The following is an 18,492-nucleotide window of genomic DNA, read 5'->3' on the forward strand; positions in this document are numbered from 1 at the left end:
AAATCCCCGGCAGCGTTGCGCGAGCGTCAGGGGGAGTCGGAAGAGCGATGACGCCTCTTCAACTTCTTTTTCGAATGCCTTGACTTACCGGAGGACTTGGAGCCCGACGAGTGGTGGCGACTCAACGAGCGGCGAAGACTGCGGCTCCGTGACCGGTTCCTCGATTTCCTCCTCGACCGGGACCTCGAGCGGCACGGAGCCGATTGCCAGAGCTAGAGCAGCTTACGGGACTGCTCCCGTCTAGCCTTCGAGGTCAAGGCCCGGAAGTCGGGGCACGACTTGTCATCGTGGTCGGCCATAGGCAGTAAAGGCACCAATGGTGGGGGTTCGGTCACCAACATCAGGCGGCGACAGGCGTCGCAAAGTTTAAAACCAGGCATCCCTAAAGGCACCGCGAGCCGAAATAGACTCGCAAAGTGATCAAAAGAGATCAAAAAAGTTAGTCAAAAATTGACTAGAGTACTGCTCTTCGCGGATCTGCGCTTGCTGGCGCGGAAAAAAGAAGAACTGACGTTAGCGCGAAGGTGGGGTAAGTACTACGACGACATCATTCCGGCGATCACGACACGGACACGAAGCCGCAGACGACGCCTACCGACGCGCAGGGGTACTGCTGACCAAAACTTTCTGGATTCAGTCTGACGCCTGGGGTTATTCTAAGGTAAGGAATCTAACACTAACCTGTTTCTTTCAGATACAATTAATTAATGATAGGGGGCGATAGGACTCGCAGCATTGTGGGGGTTTATCTGGTTTGAGTAGGGAGACTATCTGAGCCTCTCGAATGGTTCTCGGGAGTATACCCTCTTCCCTTGGCTAGTAAAAGACCGCTTAAAAATAGGCACCAGTTGTTCCACATAAGTCTTATAGAGTTCTATGGGAGGCCATCGGATCCCGGGGCTCGCCCCGATAGCATTTGCATAATGGCTTCTGTACTTTCATAGAGCTCAATGTCTAAACTCAGGAATTTTTGTTGTGTTTTTCCGAGCCAGGCCAAGGTTATAGCTTCAAAGTATTGCGGAGGATCAAGTGGCTGCCCCCACTGGGTAGTGTACAAGTGTTTATAAAATTCTTCGAATACATATAGTTGTTCTGGCAGGTTACTATGTATTACCCCTTTCGAGTCCTGCACCTCTGCTACGTGCTACATAATTAGAGAACTTAGGTGGCCTGACCTGAGTTGCCAGGACCCTCCCAGGGCGGACTAAGGGGAGGGAGTAGCCTCTTCGGACGATTTGCAGCACACACCTGTCTGGCGTGAGGGTACACCAGTGGAGGAGGTGATGGCGAACCCTGCCCCCCACTGGCATTTAATGGGCCTGAAATGCCTGACTAGGAAGGCTTAGAGGCAGATGCTGCGGGGGCGGATGTGGACTGACCCTGCCGTTGTCCCCCGGTACCGCCACAGCGGTAATCACGTCCGCGTTGAGATTGGTTCTGCAGCCTGTGGCTGACTGGACATGTGGGGGTGCCCCTTCCTTGGCCACGAAAGGGGCTAAAAGCGGAAGTCTTCTGGCGTGGCCCAGGCCCAAGGCCTTGTCCGTAGCCCTGGAGTCCTTAAAACGCTCTAGCGCACTATCAGCTTTGTCGCCAAAGAGGCGATGGCCATCGAAGGGCATGTCCATGAGCGTGGCCTAGACATCCCCCGAGAAGTTGTCAGACCGCAGCCAGACGTGGCAGCGAACCGCCACCGTTGTGGAAATCGCTCTGCCTAGCGAGTCCGTGGTGTCAAGTCCACATCTAATCGAGTAACATGCTGCCTCCCGTCCCTCCGACAGGGATTAGGCGAGCCGTGTCCTGGCTTCCTACGGAGACTGTGGCAGCAACTTCGCAACCGTATCCCACAGAGAGTGGGTGTAACAGGCCAAAAGCAGGCGTGTTGACACACCGCAGCCCCAAACTCAGAGAGGAGAACAGTTTCTTCCCAAACTGATAATACCTTTTGGATTCCCGATCGGGAGGAGCGGTCGGGAATGCGGTCTGGTATGTAGAGGCCTGAATCACCAGGCTCTCGGGGGTGGGGTGAACGGACAGAAAGCAGGTGTCGTCCGTGGCCGTGCGGTGGCGTCGGGCCACGTTCCTATCCACAGGGAGGCTTGTAGAGGGCTTGGACCAGGTGCCCATCAGAACGTCGGTGAGGGTTTCGTTAAACGGCAGTAGACGCTCCGAGGAGCTTGCCTACGGTTTGAGCACCTCAGTGAGGAGGTTAGTCCTCACAGCCACGACAAGGAGCTCAAGAGCAAAGGCCTTGGCCGCCCAGTTCAACACCACGCTATAAGTAGACCCTCCTCTGAAGCTACGGAGGGAGGAGAGATGAATGCAGTGTCAGGCGAAGTGTCTAGACCACTGGCCTCCCCCAGCTCATCTGCCAGGTCCTGGCTAAACTGGCACTGCTGTGCCAGAGGGTCATCAGACCCCTCCCAGTTCTCCACGTCATCCATCTCCTGGAAACCAGGCAAAAATGATGGAGCCGTGTCGTAGGTGAATTGAATCTAGTGTCAGGCGAAGTGTCTAGACCACTGGCCTCCCCGAGCTCATCTGCCCAGTCCTGGCTAAACTGGCACTGCTGTGCCAGAGGGTCATCAGACCCCTCCCAGTTCTCCTCGTCATCCATCTCCTGGAAAACAGGCAAAAATGATGGAGCCGGGTCGTAGGTGAATTGGACACCCATCGGCGTCGGAGACCGCACCTAGCGACACCGCTCCAGCGTCGCACCCGGACTGAAACCGGGGCCGGTGTCGTCCGAAGACAGCACCGAGAGTGACACCCTCGGGTCGGCGCCAGCGGAGGAGTCGTGAGGTCGACTGGTGACGACCCGGATCCAGGACTGGATCCTGCGGGGCCCGCAGCGTCGGGACCGGAGTCGACGACGGCGCCGGGGCCGAAGCACCCGACGGCGCCGTGCAGGAGCCACTGGCCCGCAAGTGCTCCCAGTCGGACCAGCGGGCCCGAAGGCGCCTAAACAGGTGCTGACGGAGGGAAGTGAGTCCTCATGGCCACGAGGAAGTCACATATCTCCTCTGGCGTCGCATGCAGCCCAGGGACCGGCGGGTGTTGAGCTGGACGTGGCGCCTGGGGCTCCAGCGGAGCCGAGCGGGCGGTATCGCCCAAATCCCCGGTCGCGTCACGCGAGCGTCAGGGGGAGTCGGAAGAGCGATGACGCCTCTTCAACTTCTTTTTCGAATGCCTTGACTTACCGGAGGACTTGGAGCCCGACGAGTGGTGGCGACTCGACGAGCGGCGAAGACTGCGGCTCCGTGACCGGTTCCTCGATTTCCTCCTCGACCGGGACCTCGAGCGGCACGGAGCCGATTGCCAGAGCTCGAGCAGCTTACGGGACTGCTCCCGTCTAGCCTTCGAGGTCAAGGCCCGGAAGTCGGGCCACGACTTGTCATCGTGGTCGGCCATAGGCAGTAAAGGCACCAATGGTGGGGGTTCGGTCACCAACATCAGGTGGCGACAGGCGTCGCAAAGTTTAAAACCAGGCATCCCTAAAGGCACCGCGAGCCGAAATAGACTCGCAAAGTGATCAAAAGAGATCAAAAAAGTTAGTCAAAAATTGACTAGAGTACTGCTCTTCCCGGATCTGCGCTTGCTGGCGCGGAAAAAAGAAGAACTGACGTTAGCGCGCGAAGGTGGGGTAAGTACTACGACGACATCATTCCGGCGATCACGACACGGACACGAAGCCGCAGACGACGCCTACCGACGCGCAGGGGTATTGCTGACCAAAACTTTCTGGATTCAGTCTGACGCCTGGGGTTATTCTAAGGTAAGGAATCTAACACTAACCTGTTTCTTTCAGATACAATTAATTAATGATAGGGGGCGATAGGACTCGCAGCATTGTGGGGGTTTATCTGGTTTGAGTAGGGAGACTATCTGAGCCTCTCGAATGGTTCTCGGGAGTATACCCTCTTCCCTTGGCTAGTAAAAGACCGCTTAAAAATAGGCGCCAGTTGTTCCACATAAGTCTTATAGAGTTCTATGGGAGGCCATCGGATCCCGGGGCTCGCCCCGATAGCATTTGCATAATGGCTTCTGTACTTTCATAGAGCTCATTGTCTAAACTCAGGAATTTTTGTTGTGTTTTTCCGAGCCAGGCCAAGGTTATAGCTTCAAAGTATTGCGGAGGATCAAGTGGCTGCCCCCACTGGGTAGTGTACAAGTGTTTATAAAATTCTTCATATACATATAGTTGTTCTGGGAGGTTACTATGTATTACCCCTTTCGAGTCCTGCACCTCTGCTACGTGCTACATAATTAGAGAACTTAGGTGGCCTGACCTGAGTTGCCAGGACCCTCCCAGGGCGGTTTCTCTCTCAGTATACCCTTGCTACATGATGTTTCCCCCGAAACTTACATTCACGGTCGGCTGCGTCTGCGTAGTCCGCCAGTTTGGCCCGTAAGGACGCACCAGTGTCCTCCTCCTCCTCCCCTCACACCAGGGCACTCTCCAGCCTTTTGATGTCCTTCTCCAGCCGGTTAAGCTCCCCCCCCCGGATGTATTTTAGTACTCCTCCCCCATTAGCAATGCACCACCCTCTAACCGTGACTTTGTAAGCCTCCCAGACCGTGGTGAGGCTCGGAACAGAGTTGAAATTTCATGTAAAAAAATGACGGATATCCTGATAGAGGTCGGTCTTAAAAACCATATCTAGTAGGTGTGCTGGTTTAGTCGCCAATGGGCATACAGTGCCTGCTCTATTGGATGGTGCAATACCTATTTGACCGGAGAGTGGTCCGAATATGTTCCTGCCAGATGTGTGGCCGTGTCTACCCAATGTGATATTCCCACTGAAACAAATATATAGTCCAGTCTAGCCCACGTGGAATGAACAGCAGAGTAATGCGTTCCTTCTTTTTGTGCCGGGTGCCTGTAGCGCCATGTGTCTAGGAAATAATTTTAGAAGACCAAATCCGCTAGTAATTTGTGTAATGCCGAGTAATGTAGTGTTGTGGCTTGAAATCTATCCAATTGTGGGTTCATCGTAGTGTTGAAATCCCCTCCCCATATCACATATGTGGAACCAATAGTCTGTATCCTACCCCAGAGTACAGACAGGGTGTGCGGGTCGTCCACATTGGGGCAATAGTAATTTGCTATTGTGGTGTTGTGCGATGCCAATCGACCCCACAGTAAGCAAAACCTGCTCTGTGAGTCTGTCTCTGTTCTCCCATTACAAAGGCTGTAGAGTGTCTGACGAGGGTAGCCACCCCTCTAGAATACGGCAAATAGGATGAGAAGCAACAATGTGTGGCCCATCGAGCTGCAAAGAGGGGCTTTGCTGCGGGATCGAATTGCGTCTCTTGCAGCAGGGCAATGTCTATGTGGTGCCTCTCCAGATAGCTTATGACGGGTCTTTTCTTCCGTGGATTATTCAACCCTCGGACATTCCATGATACGATTGATATACTTACAATTAGGTGTAGTCGGTATGTCTGGGTTGCCTGTCATGGTGTTGATGTTCGGAACGCTAATAGTGATTCTGCAGCGTGAGGAGTAACAAGTAACATTATCACTGATATTCCAAGGCAAAGACCCCCCCACCCCCTCCTACACCAACGTCCCCAACCTGTTGGGCATTAGTTCCCTCCCTCGTCTAACTCAAATGAAGTATACCCCAACTTCCCCAATACAATGTAGAAAACAGCACTACCGGGGATCTCCCTCCTAGGGCCTTCACTAGGGGCCCACGACCTGCCTTCTCCCCTCCATGTTTCCATCCACTTGCTATTGGGCCCTTACAAAACCCGTAGCATCCATGGGAGGAGGGCGAGTGGCCGGGCGGGTTCATTATGAGTCTCATCGGTCCAGTCTTAGATCATCTGGAGGTGTTTCCGGATTCACAGCTGTTAAAAGTCACGGTCACGCCAGTCAGTCTGTCCTTGTAGTGGCTGGCATCGTTTTCAGTCTGGAGCTGAAGTGGGCGACTGGGATCTGGATCTCACCCTGGTGTCTATGTAGGCGCCGTCCGACGATGTCGCTTAAAGTATTCCTCTGCTTGTTGTGGGTTCTGAAAAAAGTGTTGCTTACCAAGGTGCATAATGCGGAGTTTGGCAGTATAGAGCATCGCATATGTAATGCCTTGTGCCTGTAATTTCTTCTTCACCGCCGCATACTTGCGTCTCTCTTCCTGTAAGTTCTGTGTTAAATCTGGATAGAAAGCAAGTGTGGCATTCTCATATTGGACTTGCTTCTTCTCTCTGACCAGGCGTAGGACTAGGTCTCGGTCTCAGTAGTTTAAGAATCGCACTATCACTGGACGTGGGGGTGAACCTGGGTGCGGGGGCTCAGATATGGACCTGTGAGCTCTTTCAATCGTAAGATGTGTAGAGAAGTGTAGGAGAGTAGGGTCTGCAATCCTATGAACACCCCAGATTTTTGCTTTTTGCTTCACTGGTTTACGACTTTCCCTGGCTGTGGGTCTGCTAATCAGACCCACAGCCTAGCTATTCTCTCTCTAAATTGACAAGCATGTACCTTAGGTGCTTTTACCAATTGGTACTGGGCCACCTTATCAGTCCCTGTACAGTATACCTTAGTTATCCAGGGCAGTGTGTACCCAGGGCCTACAGCATATATTATGCCACCCCTGGCTGGCCATCCAAATCTGACACAACTGGCTGCACGACAGCTGGGGCAAGGTGGTGTAATCACCCTTTGCTTTAGATATATTATTCCTATATCTAACCCTAAAATGGACACATTTATTCCTATCAGTCACTCCTATGGCAGGCCTTATCGATCCTGAAGGCAGAGTGCGTGGAATTATGTGAGATGGTGCTCTGGCATGAGCTGAGCCCGTTTGCAGCTTGCGGAACCAAGTCCTAATAGCTGTTCCATGATAACGCGTACCATATACTCTTAAGTGCATTATAATCCTCGCGGTTATTTGCCAACTTTGGTATCGCTTTATCAAAACATGTCGAGTAAGGTGTCATACGAATTGGAATACTAACCCCTCGCCAATTCTGGCGACGGGGTTAGCATTCCACCCTTCTAGAGGGACACGACATGTATGTAACTGTGAACCCCGGTTAAAGCTTAACACACCCTCAGCTCCACAAAATGGATGCTGCCACCACAGACACAAGTCTGACCTCCTGCTGCTGGGAGTCCTTCCAGCGAGGAGAGCTTGGACAAAGGGTTTCCTGTCAGGGGCGGTGCTAGCACCATCCCAGACAGGGTTTTGTGTATCCCAGGTAGGCGGGGCTGAGAGGAAGGTGACTGCAAGTGGCACCCCGGTGCTCACTGTGCATATGCCGGCTTAAACCAGTTCCAGGGGCACACATGCCCCTGAGCTGGGGAAAGTCCGGACAAGGGAGAGGGGTGTAACCACCCCCCTCCTGGTCCCACCCATGGGCAGGACCTAGTCGCGTGCCAGCACCTTTTCTTAGAATAAAGGTAGGAGCAGGCCACCTTCCCAAATGAGATAATTCTGAATCTTGATTACTTTCCACGAAAGGACTCTTGACTTTTTCTGAACTCTCTCCCTTGTGGCTAAGGAGTAGCCACCCTGCACCAGCGGGCACCATCTAAGCGCTTGCGGTTTGCTGCACGCCCATCCTCCGGATCAAGACTGACCAGCTCGACGAGACCTGGATTCCCTGGCATCTCTGACCTCTACCTGCATCATCAGCCCAGCTGAGATTCGTGGGTGTGACGAGACCTGAGGGACCGGCCATCTTCAAAACCTGCACAACGCTTATCCAGCACGACCGCCGAGGGATCCTCGACTGAGTGCTTTGGGTTTTGAGAAGCCCTAACCCTGAGCAGCTCCAGCACCGAAGTCCAGCCCCCCAGCATCCACGAGATCTGCGTGGGGCCCTTCTGCTCTTTGCTGCTCACCGCGTTGTCCGGTCACTTGCCTGCTGGCTAGTGGCCCTCCTGACGACGAACCACGACGATTACATCGCTGGTTTGGTTGCTCCAGACTGGCCCTTGCTCCCCTCCAAAAGAGAAGCACCCCGGACCCTCCTGGTCCACTCCAGACGCCATCTTGACTCCACCGCGTGGGCTTGCCTTTGCCAAGGCTTGTTGCTCCAATCCTGGTTCCAGCATCGCCGACAGCAGACACCTTCGTGGGACAGCTCGCACCACCATCCGGGTCGCCGACAACGCCTCCTTGTCCGAGGGACAGCAGAGTCCAGCGTCGCCCACTCACCTGGTCGAGGTGACTTCAGCCGGTGCCATCCTGGTGCCCACCTAATCAATGGCTAGTGATTAAGAACTGAGTCCCCTCTGCTTTCAGGTCATCTCCATCATCGATCCAGGCTTGGATACCTCCGAATATCTTCACTGGTCGCCTGCCAGCAACTTCTTCTTTCAGGCTCCATAGACTGTAACGAGGATTCCCAACGTCTTTTGAACCCTATGCAGCCGCAGCCCCTGGGCTAGGTAACCCGAGCATTTCGGTGCTCCAACGCAGGTTCACTATCCAAGTGTCCAGATCCTTTGTCGTTTTCAGTCTAGCTAGTCGGATTCGTCTGATAACAGTAACTTTACAAATACTAGCATCCATAGACTTTGTCCCGCATCCCGCGTGAGAGTGCACACTCTGCACCCGATCTCCCTAGGCCTCCTGCTCCTAACCTTAGGGTTAGGTAGTATAGTCCTAGCGATCCTGAAGCCTCTGGATCTTGTTACTTACCTGCTAGTATTTCGCATTCCACTTTTAGTCTATATGGTTTTTCGTGCCCCTCGGGCATTTGTGTAAATTGTGCGACTTAAAGTATTTTCTTAAGAGTTTTGTTGTGTGATTAGCTCCCTGACTCACAAAGAGTTCAGGGTAGACTTGTTATAAATAAATATCCTTTTATTTTCATAACAACTTGTGTGGTGTCCTTTCACTTGGTGTTCAAGGGGTATATGTGATGGTATAACAGCTGGCTTAACACGCCCTCTAGAGTTTAGCCTAAAGACTGCTCTTGTCCATGCTACTAGAATAGCTGGTCTATAAGGGTGACTTACAACCAATCATCAATAAGGGTCGTTTGGAATGATACACAGTGATCACTAGAATAGTGAGCACTATATATCAGGCCAACTTCTCACAAGAAGGACTCCCTGCAGAAGAGATCAATCAATCATTTTTTCTATGAAGTCCTCCATGCGGCCCGTGTTGGTTGACTCCGCAAGGCCCAAAATACGAACATTGTTCCTTCGGGACCGGGCTTCCAAGTCTTCATTCTTTTCGGCAAAGATTTTAAGAAGCTTGTTTATTTGTGAGATCTGCTCCCTGGTCCCCAAGGCCCCGTCTTCTAAATCCCAACAAGGCCTAGTCTTCTAAATCCCAAATTCGAGTCTCTGCCTCTTTAATCCTTTGGTCATGCTGATTAAGCTTATGCACCACTTAGTCCAGTCGTGCATTCGTCGTGTACATCTTTGCATCAATTGAAGTCAGACTAGATTTCATACTGAGCAGGAGTGCCTTCCAGCCTTCCTCCTGGTCTTCGGCAGTGTCCGAGTCTGTATTGTCAGCAGCGTTAATTTTGGATGTTTTGTGTCTGTCCTGCCCATGGTGGTAACTGGGTGTCCACTGGGCAGACGTTCGTATGAATGTAATATAGCCTCTCACAATGCGGAAGCCCCCGGTTACTTGATAACGCCTTAAGATGGCCGCCGCCTTATCTGCCCTCGGTGTGTTGTCGGGGTGGATGTGTTATTCAGTCCTGATCTCGGCGTTTGGGGCCTACAAGCAGCCAGCCCAAGCGCTCCGCACGCATGTGTTATCCTGAACGCTTCTCTGTGATGGGCTTTCTAATCAGTGGGAGCACTCCCGTCTGTAATGGAAAAGATGGCACCCTCCGTGCTACAATGCGCTAGCCGCTGCAGGCCCGCTGGAGTGACACAGTCCACTGCCTGTAGCGTGTAGCAGTACCCCCTCGCTATCTCTGGGGACCTGCTCTCTTTCTGCGGCTGACCAAGCTCTTATACGTCCTTAGTCATCCGCAATCACTCGTGCTGCTCAGGCCGCCAGCGAAGTCGCGCCTCCTCGGGGAACCGCTCGCGTCCATGCAATCACTGGTGCGCATCCATCGCAATGCGAGCGGCGGGTCAGCCGTCCGCTCTGTTATTTGCACCTCACCGTAATAATGTCAGTCTCTGTGTCTTTCGGGTTGCCAAAGTCCGTCCTCCACTTTCCGCTCCAGAGCAGCTCCTCCGCTCCGGTCTGGCCTATGCCCACACCCACAGTCTCTCAGTTGCCACTGCCACGTTTCAGTCTCTGGGAGCGAGCGCAACCCCAGGCACCGTTATGCCAAGCTCTTTGCCAAGTCGCGCTGGGCTCCGCTGCAGGACGCACTTCACCCGCGCGTTCCTCAGCTGTTCCACCACTGATTTTACTGCATTTGGGGTTCAAGAGATATCACAGTATGGGACTGCAGTATTTTTACCTGCCCGATGGCGAGAGCAGCCATCTTGGTCGAGCGCTACCTAGCGCCCTCGCCCACATCAGATATTTGCTGTGTCTCAACCTTCTGCGACCGCACGGGAGAGTACGTCCCGGGCCTCCTCCGGGCACTGTGGCAGCACTTGCACAACCGTGCCCCACAAAGAGTGGGTGTAATGGCCAAGTAGACATCTAGTGTTCACCGACCGCAGTCCTGAGCTGGCGAAAGAAAACACTTCTTCCTAAGAGAGTCCAGCTTCTTGGATTCGCTATCTGAGGGGGCAGTAGGGAACGTGCCTTTGGAGTTAGAGGCTTACACTACTAAGCTCTCGGGGTAGGGTGTTGGGAGAGGAAAAGTGGGTCGCCCGGAGTCGGGCGTTGGCGTTAGGCAATCATTCAAACCACAGGAGCCTCTGTGCTGGGCTTGGAGCAAGTGCCCAGCAGGGCCCATTAAACTGCAGCAGGGCTCCGAAGAGGCCGCTGCAGGCTGAAGAACATCAGTCAGGAGGTTAGTCCGGACTGCCACTGTAGGAAGCTTAAGCCCAAGGCCTCAGCCGCCCTACAAAACACCACAGCGTAGGATGCTTCCTCCTCCGTGGCCCCTGTCCGGGAGAGACAGCATGCCAAGGTCTGGGAGGTATCCAAACCACTGGCATCACCCAACTCCTTTCGCCAGTCTGGCTCCTCAAGTTGGTCAGCTAGAGGGTCAACAGACCCCTCCCAACACTCCTCACCCTCCTCTGACTGCCAGTCAGGGCGATAGGGAACACCAGGAATAAACAGTGGGACAAAAGTACCCTTTGTCACTAGAATCGGCACCGGGGAATGTACTGTGAGGTTGACTGGCATTGAAGGCCTAGGGCCCCCAGCAGAGTCCATGGGGCCCAGAGGCGCGCCTGAGGAGTCGGGCTGCCCAAAAATGCTGTGCAGCGCTTCGTAGAACTGATGAAGCTGGGCAGGGGCCGCTCCAGCGCCGGGAGAGGGAGTGAAGCGTGGAGCCATCCCAGTGGGATCCGAAGAAGGAGCCGGAGAGCGACGATGCTGCAGGTCCCGAGTCACGGGTGGGGAGAAGGCGAAGAGTGACAGTGCTTCTTCGCCACCTTCTTTTGCCTTGACTTAACCGATGAGTGCGAAGACTTCGATGACGAATGTTGATGGTTCTACGACCGGTCCCGCGACCTTCCCCTCGATCGGGATCTTGAGCGGCGCAAAGCGGACTGCCGGGCTTCCAAAAACTTTTGGGACTGCTCTGGTTCAGGGCCCGGCAGTCGGAGCACCACTTCGGGTCGTGGTTGCGCTGCAGGCACCAAAGGCAAACTAGGTGCGGATCGGTCACCGACATCAATTTGTACCAGGAGTCACAAGTTTTGAAGCCTGGTTGACGGTTAGACACCTCTCGTACACCAGGAGTCGAGAGACTCAAAAAAGATGTTGACAAAAAGTCGAAAAAGAGTTAGTCAAAAAGTGACTAAGGGGAGGCTCTCTCTGAATCTGCGATGGCTGGCGCAGAAAAGGAAGACCTGACGTCAGCGCGACGCGGCGGCATCTAAGTAGACACCACAAAGTCATCCGGTTGACAATGATGTCGTTGACGGACGTGGAGTGGACCGATGCTGTGAGAAGTTGGCCTGATATATGAGGCTCACTAGTTCTAGTGATCACCTTGTATCAGTCCAAACAACCCTTATGGTGATTGGTTGTAAGTCAACCTTATAGACCAGCTATCCTAATGGTAGCATGGACAAAGCAGTCTTAGGCTAAACTCTTTTGGCATGTGAAGCCAGCTGTTTTACCAAATATAACCCCTTGAATACCAAATGAAAGGACACCACACAGGTTGTTATGAAAATAAACAAGATATTTATTACTAACAAAACACCTCTGAACTCTTTATGAGATCAGAGGGCTAAGCACATGACAAGACTTAAGAAAAATACGATAAGTTGCACAAATTACAATGGTGCCCTAGGGGCACGACAAACCATATACTAAGTAAATGGTATAAGGAAATCGATAGAAGGAATGGAGCTGTCCAGAGGCTGTAGGATCGCTGGGACTACACTACCCTAACTTTAGGTAAGTAGCAGGAGGCCCACGGGACGCGTGTGAAGAGTGTGAACTCACACGCGAGATGCGGGACAAAGTCAATGGACAGTACAAATTACGAAAAGGTAAGTAAAAGACAGTTCCGACTAGCTAGGACTAAAACGACTGGATACCTGGACACTAGGAGAGTCAATCTACCCTGGAGCACCGAAATGCTCTTGTTACCTCACCCACGGGCTGCGGGTGCATAGGTGTGAAAGTGTGTCGGGTTTCCGCGTCAAAGTCTATGGAGCCTTGAAGAAAGATGCTGCAGGCGACCAGGAGGAAGCTGTCCGGAGCGATCCAAGGGTGGGTCGAGTAAGATGAAGACCTGAAAGCAGAGGGGACAATGTTCAAAGTCACTAGCCAGTGACCGGAGTGGAACCAGGAAGGAACCAGATGCTGTGGTCGCGATCAGGTGAAGAGTGGACGCTTGACTCTGCAGCCATTTGGACCAGGAGGTGTCTTCGACGACCAGGATGGAGGCACGAGCTGTCCCACGCAGGCTCTCGCTGTAGGTGGCGTTGGTTCCGGATTCCGCGTCAACAGGCCTTAGCAAAGGCAACCCACGCGGTGAGTGGAAAAGGCGTCTGGTGCGGACCAGGAGGGTCCGGGGTGCTTCTCCTTTGCAGGGAAGCAAGGACCAGTCTGGAGCAACCAGACCAGCGGTGTGGATTTCAAGGATCGTCGTCTAGGAGGCCACTAGTCAGCCGGAAAGTGACCAGACAACGCGTTGAGCAGCAATCAAGCAAAAGGGCCCCACGCAGATCTCGTGGATACTGGAGGGCTGATCTTCTGTGCAGGAGCTGCTCGGGGCTGGGGCTTCTCAATCCCCAAAACACTTTCTCGAGGATGCCTCTGAAGTCGTGCTGGAAGCGAAGTGCAGTTTCTCCAAGATGGCCGGTCCCACGTGTCTCGTCGCACCCACGGATCTCAGCTGTGCTGCAGATGTAGGTAGAGGTCGGAGAGGTCTAGAAGTCCGGATCTCGTCGGGCTCTGAAGTCTGGTTCCGGCAGGAAGGACGACAAAGTGAACCGCTAGGACGCTTGATGGTGCCTGCAGATGCAGGGTGTTGTTATCAAAACAGGGGTTGACCCAATGCAGTCAAAGGACCTGGGTATTCAATAGTATAGAAAACAGTTGGTCCTTGACATAATTATAACATATAAAGTAATTATAACATTCGATTAAATTAAACTTCTTTAAGAAAAGACTGGATCTATGTCGTTAAATCAATAGGTAATACTAGCCCACATTTACAGGATATCTTACAGTAAGTGCCAACAAACCATCAGAGCTGAGAAAAATCCAATCAGGTCAATCTGTTTAATGTACAATATAACAAGATTTCGAAATTCAACAGAGAGAGCAGGAAGCCTGGGGTCCTGAATAGCAGGATCCCAGGCCAACTAAGTCGAAAACCAGCTAAACACTAGCAAAACGTTGGGGGTAACCATAGTCAGATATCCCCCTTCCTACAGGAGTCCATCAGAAAACTGATATAAGTAAACTGAATTTTACAAATTGAGTAAATGCACTTTTGAAAGGTAGAGCATTGATAGAGAAGTCTTAAGCAGATTGTGCTATTGAGACATGAATCCTTTATTTCAAATACTTTATTCTCAGAGCGTGTCAACTACTGTGACAATGACAAGTTTTCATCAGATAGTGCATATCTGTGATTAAAGTCATTGATATCTAGGATAATCTGCAATGTATGGAAGCCTCTGTGAGGGAATGAGGCGGGACTTCGGTTTGTTTATGGTGAACCCCAATGATGTTAGGAATCCTGCCAGCGCCTGGAGATGGTCTACGACTTACAGTGGCAAGCCCCCTTTCAGCGCCCAGCTATCAAACATCAGATGTCAAAAGATGGGATCGGACCACTGCTATCACTTTAGTGAACACCAGAGGGCAGAGATAAGGTAGAAGGAGAGAAAGTGTTCCTGGTCCACCATGAATCACAGCGAATGGCTGTCGGACTGGAGGACGGATCTGTGAATATATGCACCTGCAAGTCCAAGGACACCATCCAGTGTCCGATTCCATAGCAGATAGGATCTAGGTCAATTTGAACATCCTGAATGTGTCCTTGGGAAGAAAGGCGTTCAGGGATCAAAGATCCAGGATAGGCCTTAGGCTTCAGTTTTTTTCAGAATGGGAAAAAAACAGGAATCATAATCCCCACCTTCCTCCAAATCTGGTAGCAGCTCTATGTACCTTTGGTGAGTAAGATGGATGGACAGATGCTCCTCCAAAATGTGTTATGCTGTGGGAGGAATTTTGAATAGGAAGGACAGAAAAGATACGCTAAGCCCTTTTGAATAATCTGTAAGACCCATCTGTTGGATTTGATTGACTGCCAACCTGGGAGGAGGTGCCAGATCCTGCCTCCGACGAGTTGTGTGTGAGGCGCTGAGAACAAACTGAAGTGGTTTGAGTGTTGAAGCAAAGGAAACGAAAATGGAGGACTGGTGCTCCTGCTGGCCTGTGAATCTACTGCCAGTGCCGCATTCATGGCAGACTGCTAGCTGTGTCACTGGCACAGCCTATTAATTTGCATAACTGACGGGGAAATTGTTTTGCAGGGGTCAAATGCCATGGGAAATGCCCTGTAGCCCAAACTTTCCTTAAAATGTTGCATGGCGGAGTCGGCCTTCTCTCTGGAAAGAGAAGTTCTATCAAAGGGCGATTTCATCAGAAAATCCAGTTGACCTCATTCAGACTTTTCTGCAGAGCACAACACTGGCACAGACTGCTATGCCAAAGCAATGACGTATATTTGCTATTTCCTGTCCATCGTGTATTGTGTGAGCCAAGAAGGCCCTAAGTCCTCCACAAAGGGAATGTTTATATATCGGCCCAATTGTGTTTATGGACATCAGTGCCAGACTGGCATAAGAAAACAATGACTTGCCGAAGGCAGCAACTCTTTTGGACTCTCTGTCCAGGGCAGTGGGGGAAACCAATTTAGATTCACTTTACTGGTTGAAACATGTGTTGCTTGGAGATAAATCTTGGTCACCATGTGCAGGCCTATACCACCTGGTGGCTAGTGGTCAAGCAAGAACATTGTTTCAACCAGGTAGCCATCAAGGTATCAGTGAGGGAATCATGGAATGGAATCAAGGGGTTCAATGTAGCCGGCCCAGGCAGTGAAATCTATCAAAGCATATGTCTTAGACTCAGTAGAGGGCAGCTGTAATTCCATAATGTAATAAGCCAGCCGAACTACCACTGCAGGTGAGGAGCTTTCCTCCAATTGGTGGCAAATGTGTAGAGTCGAACCCTGTCTCAGGGGAAGTACCAAACCCGTTGGCATTTTGTAAGCCAAGGTACAAGGCATCATCAGTAAAATGAGGTGGGAGCAAGCCATCAGTCTCACAATCTTCATCGGTGTGCTGCGGTGCTCCCTATTATGGCACAGGGTCAGAGCCATCACTGATAACAATGAGATTACATTACAAGTGTAATTTTTACTACTTGTGAAATTACTAGCAGTAAAATTACACTTGTAGTTTTGTAAATACCAAAACAGTAGAAAAAGTACTACAGCAAGTGTAAACTTGTGCAAACGTTCAAGTTTAGCTTTGTGTACCAGGGCCATATTCACAGGTATTGGCACCCTCTCCATACACACGCTCTACCCAATCTTCACCTCCAGCAAGCACATCTCCTTCAACCACACCACAGCTCTCCATTGGACGGACCACAGCTGTGTTCACTTCAACTACAAAAAGACCTCGACCCACTTCCTTCCACAACCAATTCCCCGAAGAAACTGGAACAAAATTACCACCGACCAGCTCTTCACATCGCTTCACCAAAACCCTCCTGCCAAATCATCGGACCCAAACCAAGCAGCCACCAACCTCACACAATGGATCACCCGCAGCGCTGATGAACTAGCACCCTTGAAAAACCATCAAATAAAGCAAGGTAGCAAAAAAGCCCCCTGGTTCAACGATGACCTTAAGAAATCCAAGAAGTTCTGTCACACCCTCGAGAAAGCCTGGAGAAAAAACCCAACCACTGACAACCTGGCCACCTTCAAGAACGCCACCCGCAAACACCACCAACTGATCCGATCCACCAAGAAATCAGCATTCAAGGATCGACTTGACAACAACGCCCACAACAGCAAGGAACTATTCAACATCGTCAAAGAATTTACCAACCCCACCGCCGGCACCAACGACATCACTCCTTCCCAAGACCTCTGCGACTCCCTAGCCTCATTCTTCCTCAACAAAATCGCCGACATACATAACAGCTTTGAAAACCAGTCCGGAGACCAGTCCACTCCACCCACCTCCGAACCTAAATCCCCCTCTAACAACCTTTGCGCCTGGAACCCAATCACCACTGAAGACACCATCCGCCTGATGAATTCCATCCACTCAGGATCGCCAACCGACCCATGTCCCCAACACATCTTCAATAAAGCAAACTCCATTGTCGCACCCCATCTCCGAGACATCATCAACTGCTCCCTCAACTCCGCTACCTTCCCGGAAAGCTGGAATCATGCCGAACTCAGCGCCCTTCGGAAGAAACCCACAGCAGACCCCACTTAACTTAAGAACTACCGCCCCATCTCGCTCCTCCCATTCCCTGCCAAAGTCATTGAGAAAGCCGTCAACAGTCAGCTCGCCGCCTTCCTCGAATCCAACAAATCCCTCAACCCCTCACAGTCCGGCTTCCGAGCCAAACAGAGCACCGAAACCGCCCTCATCGCAGCAACTGATGACATTCGAACACTACTGGACAACGGAGAAACAGTTGCCCTCATCCTACTTGACCTCTCCGCAGCCTCCGACACAGTCTGTCATAGCACCCTCATACAACGCCTCAGCAACATCGGAATACAAGGAAAAGCATTGGACTGGATCATCTCGTTCCTCGCCGGAAGAACCCAGAGAGTCCGCCTCCCCCCTTTTAGATCAGAGGCTACCGAAGTCATCTGCGGCGTACCACAAGGATCATCACTCAGTCCCACCCTCTTCGACGTATACATGAGTCCCCTCGCATCCATCGCGCGCCAACACAACCTCAACATCTTCTCCTACGCAGACGACACCCAGCTGATCCTCTCCCTCACCAAAGACCAAAACAACGCCAAAACCAACTTACACGAAGGAATGAAAGAAGTAGCAGAGTGGATAAAGAACAGCCGTTTAAAACTAAACTCGGACAAAACAGAAGTCCTCATCTTAGGTTCATCCCCCTCTGCCTGGGACGATTCATGGTGGCCACCAGCCCTAGGAACCGCACCCATACCTACGGACCACGCACGTAACCTGGGCTTCATCCTAGACTCCTCCCTCTCGATGACCAGACAAGTCAAAGCTGTCTCATCATCATGCTTCAACATCCTACGCATGCTCAAACAAATCTTCAGTTGGATCCCCACCGAAACAAGAAAAACGGTCACCCACGCACTGGTCACAAGCCGACTGGATTACGGAAACACCCTTTACGCCGAAACCACAGCCAAACTACAGAAAAAACTCTAACGCATCCAAAACGCCTCAGCCAGACTCATACTAGACATCCCCCGCCAAACTCACATTTCCGGTCACCTGAAAGCCCTCCACTGGCTCCCCGTCAACAAGAGAATAACGTTCCGTCTCCTCACCCACGCACACAAAGCCCTCTACGACCTAGGACCCGAATGCCTCAACACGCGCCTGTCCTTTTACACCCCCACCCGCCAACTACGATTGTCCAATCAAGCCCTTGCCGCAATTCCGCGCATCCATAGATCCACCATGGGGGGAAGATCCTTCTCCTAATTAGCGGTCAAAACCTGGACTTCTCTCCCCACCCACCTCCGCCTTACTCAGAACCACCTCTCCTTAGAAAGCAACTAAAAACTTGGATATTCGATAAGTAAAGTACCCCCCCTCCCTCAAGCGCCTTGAGACCCTCTGGGTGAGTAGTGCGCTATACAAATTTTGAACTTGAACTTGAACTTATAATGTAAGGCACACTTTATTGCACTTTTAACATT

At 51.8% G+C, this 18,492-nt stretch overlaps 1 protein-coding gene across 4 annotated transcripts in view; it reads right to left on the bottom strand.

Moving 5' to 3' along the window:
* SMARCA2 (SWI/SNF related BAF chromatin remodeling complex subunit ATPase 2) overlaps window positions 1–18,492 on the bottom strand; it is a 1,892,118-nt gene that overhangs the window by 807,093 nt on the left and 1,066,533 nt on the right. The gene's annotated exons all lie outside the window — the stretch shown is intronic.

This window comes from Lissotriton vulgaris, chromosome 3_1 (genome assembly GCF_964263255.1).
Source record: "Lissotriton vulgaris chromosome 3_1, aLisVul1.2, whole genome shotgun sequence".
Taxonomy (NCBI): Eukaryota; Metazoa; Chordata; class Amphibia; order Caudata; family Salamandridae; genus Lissotriton; species Lissotriton vulgaris.